The sequence below is a fragment of the Atta colombica genome, unplaced genomic scaffold, assembly GCF_001594045.1.
Source record: "Atta colombica isolate Treedump-2 unplaced genomic scaffold, Acol1.0 scaffold76, whole genome shotgun sequence".
NCBI lineage: Eukaryota > Metazoa > Arthropoda > Insecta > Hymenoptera > Formicidae > Atta > Atta colombica.
Window position 1 is genome coordinate 365,368 of NW_017259568.1, and position 6,616 is coordinate 371,983.

Sequence of the window (6,616 nt, forward strand, 5' to 3'; positions counted from 1 at the left end):
TATTTATTTTTAAAATTATTTTTTATTAGCAGTATTAAATGTCAAGTAACTAAAATATTGATAAATTATGTAATGTAATTTAAGTTCCGCCTACATATGGAGTTAGTGTTGTCCAAATATGTTGTTAGATTCTATATAATCATGTAAGATCCCAGACTTAGGTCGCCGTTCACCTCCTTGTCGCGTACTATACTTTCTAAAGCTGCTTACTTTCGTAACTCTGCAAATACCGGCTGTCGCAGATTTTTTTCCCGACCGGCCGGAAAACTAACTAGATCGACGTGACGTTTTCACATATTTTTCTCGCACTTAATTCTTTTTCATTATACAGCGATCGATTAAGAAATCTCAATCAATGTATATATATATACTAATATCCTTTTTAAAAATTTTGTTTTTTTTTTGCTTTTGATCGCATTTATTACTGACATATGATTCTTAATTTATATTATAGATTTAATTTCCATTTTTATTACCAAAATTATTTATTTACAGCTAAAATATTTTAAAAATTGTATTGACATATATCTATTCAAACTTGTAATTATCTATTTTATATATGTATTCCAACAAAATTATATAAAAATAAATAAAACTTTCGCATTATTAATATATTTTTATATAAACTACTGTTATTTGTACATAAAAAATTAATTTTTTTCTATAAGATATTATCGATTTTTTTTAATTCAGTCATGTACTTATTTCAGCTATTATTTTAATAGAATCCGTTAATTGGGAATGCATTCGTACATGCATATTAATTGTGCAACTCATGTACTTATAATTTTTGTAACCTTACAATTTATAAGGGGTATGTCAATATTTTCTTCCTACATCTATAAAGTTTTAAGAATTGGAATCGATCTAATTTTTAATTATGATATCGACGACTAACATTGCAAATATGTCCAATTTTTTTCAACATAATACAAATGTTAATGAATAATTAGTTGTGATGTTAGAAATTGTTAATTGAGCGAATGATAAATCATATAAACTAGTAATTTACGTGTTACGTGTTATAAACATTTTAGTTCTTAAACGTACACTTATACTCGCAAATGATACTCGAAACAGAATATTTCGTAGAAATGGACCAAAAGCTAAAGTCTATATTGATGTTGTGATGTTGATAAGAGATTAAATCGAGAAATGAAATCAAGCATTAAATAAAGAAAATATAGTTTTGTTATTCTCATATTGTTACTCTCCTTAATATTTCTTTTTGTTCAATATTCTTTAGAGTATATATTTTCAGGAATATACTTTGAGAGAAACATCATGTATAGCTATGTATTGCTTTACATTCGAGTAGAGTAACGCTTTGCGTTAATCATACTCTGGCTAGTATCTGAATGTGTTACGCAATGCAATGGTGTCCATTTGTACGCAGAAATAAAGACATTTGAACACTATTTACAATATTTCATTAATAAAATTTTGAAAATTAATTATGAAGAAATCTATTATTCATTATTTTATTTTTATCATTATAATGCAATATGGCCGATGTAAATATTATATAAGACCTATATCTATAAGATGACAGAAAGGAGACAATTACTTTTGGAGATGGCAAACGATAAAGAAAGAAAAAAAATGGGACAAACTTGTTTTGTTCAAAAATTATCAAAATTATGATTTCGATTATAGTGCATTATAAAATTTCAATTATGTCTACTTATTAACGAGAGGGAAAGAGAGAGAATAAAGTCTCCTATAATATTAGCAAATTTCGTAACAGAACTGTTACAAAAAAAATAAAATCACGTTGTTGTTGATAACTATACAAAAATTTTCAATTTTAATTTATCTAATATTAACAAATTAAAAGAAGAAATTATGCAAAAATATTGCATGTAACGTTGCGTAAGAAAATTTTATATAAATGTCTTTCATAGATGGTCGATATTTCCGTTTTTATTTCAGCTCATATACTCGGATTCTATCCTCGCTATCTAATTTTACCCGCTGGCCCTGATATTGCATCGTTTTGCTTCATCGCGTCATATTTGATTTCAGGAAAGTACTTTAGCTTCGTGAAAAATAAGCAAATCAAGTTTTCACAGCTGCAGTTGACAATTTCAGAATAGAGATTAAATATTATTCTCGGAATTATATTATTCAATGATTAAGTTTTTTTAACGTCATTTTTTTTCAGCTGTTTCCAATTTTTCCTCAAGTATTAATTGTAATACTATGCCATATGAAACTTTAGTATGCATTTTTTTTACATTTACTTTCTGTATCATTTAAATAGCCGTAATCTGACAGAGATCAATAATTATCAATATTTATATTATTAAATAGTTCCAAATAAGAATTTTTTGAAAATATTATCGAGTCGACGCCAATGGCGCGGATGACATCATTGCGAAACAGTTGGCTCGTGGGGCAGAGAGACTGCGGTAAAGACCGTGGATCAAGAAGGAGGAGGTAGAGACGAAGCATATGATGTTAGAGAGGAACGGAATCAACAGAGACAAAGATGAAATAGAAAGAAAAGGAGAGACATGGAAGATATAAGCACGCGCGCGCGCGCGCGCGAGAGAGAGAGAGTCACGATGAAGCGAAATGGTACCGTGATATGAGCATGTAGTGAATCTGCCAATTGGAGGGGATAGAAGAAGGGGAGCGAAAGGGGAGTAGCTAGGCCTTGAAGAAACTAAGACGGATAAAGGCACGCATCGTTTATGAACGGAACTCTAGCGCTGAAGTCAGCACGGTTATTTCTCGAGCTGAAGTCAGCGTACCTTTCTTTGTAGAATGTATAAAGTCTGAAAAGAATCCATATTTTATATATACATATATTGGGTGTCGCTTGATTGGTTGGGTATAATGACGATATATTTCATATATCTGAATATTAATAAATTGATTTTTTGCAAAGATATAAATAATAGAATATAAAGGATGGGAAAGAATGTAATTATGTAAGTTTGTGTGTGAATGATTAATAATAAGTAGATAGATTTGCTGAGTACATAATACATTTATTTATCGTCAATATGCATGCGTGCGTATAATGTATCATCTCTCATAGGTAGGTAAAGTAGGTTAAATTGAATAGGAAAGTCTGACGGGTGTAAGCGCGTGGCAAAGACAACCAGTGTTACGCGCCGATTGCTACGCGCATGGCGAGGTAGTGAGTTCAAGTGAGCATTGAGAGGAGCATACTTGTAGCGAATGAATGCGTAACGCTGTCTCTTGCCATTGAATTGCGTGGACGCACAGCCATTTGCAAATCTTTTATTTCTTATTAATTAATTTCTTTTATTAATTATTTTTCTTTTTACCGCAAAATATTTTTTTTATTTAATTTCAATATGTATAAATATATCGTTATTGCACGCGTGTGAGTGCATAGACTAGTAGGTTGCGTAATTGACGATGATATCAATTATTAGGCAGTCTACTCGAAGCATAGGCAACCTCGAGTCAACGGCAACCTCGCATTCGCCAATATCAATATTACTTTGCTTCGGTCGATCGCGCGTATATGTAATTGTACATTTTTAGAAAAAAAAAAAAATAAATAAATATTTTTCCAGATAGCGCTTGTGATTTTTCATGTTATAAAGAAACGTGTGAAGACAACAATTATCTTTTATCTTATATTTCAAGTATCTTTTATTTTAAAAAAAAAAGAAAGATTCGAATCTTCCGACATTTTTAATGAAAAGACATTCAGAGACATGTATGTAGAAGAACAGAGAATAGTATCTTCTTTTTCATCCATTTCCAGGCTTCTACCGACCCTTTACGGTATTCGTTCTGTTCAGCCAAAAGCCCATCCCGACTTTCACCCTCACCCACTCTCAAACGACTTCATAGCCGAAGATGGCCGCTGAGGTCATCGTTAAACCACGCCCTGTGAAACGAAGCTTTCTGCTAGAAGAACTGTCGGGGGAGAATCAAGACAACAACTCAAGGACAACAAGCGCCGCTCCTACGGGAAGCGTACTGACCGACACTCGCGTTCCTCTCTTCCCGGAAATTGTGAACGCACGAGCTGGCTGATTTGCGCGTCATGGCGCACGATGTAAGAAAATTACTGGTCATCGTACATGGAAATGATTAAGTGTTTCCTCATCCCGATTCTTCGTAAAATATTGTAAAGGATACACGAATACAGGTTGACTTGGGAAATTTCCGTTAATGGCTTAGGAAATGAACGTTAATCGTCTCATTTCGATAGATGCTCGATTGATGAAGTATCAAAATCTTGTGAAAGGCAAAATAACAGAAATAATTACATATCACGAAAGCAATCACACGAAATACGATACATAATTATATATAATTTAAAGGCATCTATAATGTGATATGCAAATTAATTTAAATTTCTACGCGCCCAAATTATCTCTCTCTTATCAATGCAAAACAATTATTTAAATGTGAATTAAAAAAAAATTTCTTCTTAAAAAAAAGATATATCCTTTGAAATTATTTTTAATCAAAAAAAAAAAGAGAAAAAAATAAATAGATTATCATGAAAATCATCAATTCTTCTGATTCTTTTTCGTTGTTTTCAACTATCATTCTTTTCTCCCGTCTCCTCTCTCCCCTCTCTTCTTCCAATCTTGCTGATCCGGCATTTGCGGCAAACTAACTTACGTAAGAGATGTACTTAAGAACCTACCTACTGCTTATTCAAAGGACCAAGGTAAACCGGTAGACAGGTAACCAGGCAAGCAGATTAGTAGGCAGGTAGATGAGTGGGTAGGTGGGCACATGTTGCGCGCATGCTCTCGACCAAACCTGCCATACAGATTCGAACAACGGAAATATCAATATTCTGCTTTTTCCCTCAAGTTACCTCCATCTTCTCTGAAAGTTGATTTCTTATGGTCGGCCTTCTTTCTACGTACGGCCAATTCGGACTGAGCAGGAAGAGAACGTTCAGGGTCCTGGAAAGATCATAGATGGTTCTCACGCTCAATGACATAACTGATGTGGTACTGATGATTCATAATCTAATTGGGTTCTTGGCTTCATGAAAACAAGAATCCGTAGAATCCGTATAATCGAAGATAGTTAAAAAAGCTAGTTAAATTTTGCAATCGAAGAATCTCCTCCTATACAGTACATTATTTCGAGAGTGATGTTCTAAAGACATTTTCAGAAAATTCTCTTATGTTCGAAGGTTTCGAACGTTCTAAGACATTATAACGTTCCTTCGATAACGTGTATTAATGTTATATTAGCTTGTGTATAAGGAGATTCAAATTAATAAGTCTGCAAAAATATTTACTATAAAAATCTTTAACATTTCTCATAGTATAGAAATGTCCAATGTTAGAATAGAAAAACGAATGAAATGAAAGTCTGAAAATTTGCTGAAAAAACTGAAAAATTTGACGGATAAATTTATGTAATTATCTGTTTATATGCATTGGCCCAGTTTGCAAAGGGATTGATGAAAGGAGGAAGGTGAAGGAAGAGGAGAGATTGGAGACGTAAATCTGTGTCACTGCACACGCGCGCTGTTCGCATATTCTTCGTTGTTTTTGGCCCTCTTATTAAAAATAGTGGAATAGTGAAATGTTCACAATTTTATCGCTTATATAAAATGGCATTGAATTTCATCAATAGATCTCGAAGAGAAATAATTGTAGTGTTTTGTCTTTAATTCAAATTATTTTGTAATTTTATGATTTATTACGAATTTCAATAGTTGTAGTAGTTATAGTTACTAGTTTTACAATTTATTGAATTATTGCCAATTCCAATAAAAATATTTTTTATGTCATGTTCCTTCACGTGTAAGATTCACGATTATGTACAATATATATAGTCAATGATTTGAGTCTAAATCGTAGTTAATATAGTTTTTTTAATTATATGTATTCTCCAAGAATCTACAAAAATAATAATTGGTACCAAGAAATCATTATCTCTTCTTGTATATTATTTATTATACTATAATCTCACAAAATTATTATTTTATTAATTTCTTTAAATATTTATTTGTAATAAATATTACATTAATTTTTTCATCTTTTCATTAATTTCACTCCTTCACTTTTATTTTTACTAATTGTAGTAGATTATAAACAACAAGTACAATTAAAATATGTGGGACACCCGGTATACAGGAAACACCAGCGTGCTATTTACTCTCTTGTATATCTATGTGTATGTCGTAACTATCATAAAGCAACGTAAGTTACGTTGGTCATTCAATCATATGATCAATAAAATACAATAAAATATTTCATTATAAAATATAATAACTTATTGTAAAATAATAGTCTAAATACATTTTTCCATTACTCTTAAAAGTGCCTAGCATCGTATATTTTTGCTATATATGCGAGTTGTTTACTATAAACAGCAATTACGCACGAGCGATGAAAGAAAACATCTTCCCGTGTTGAATGGTCGCATCTTATCAATCTTACCATGCACTTGTACTATATAATATCATTTATATAAAATATATATTCAATACTTGTTACATTAACGAAATTACTATTATACAATGATGTAATTTCTATTACATTTCTATCTCGCATAATAATTTAATAGTACTAATATGAATATTTATCAAGATAAAATTTTATTATCATCTTAATTACAATATTTTAATAGATATTTTATTATAAAATAA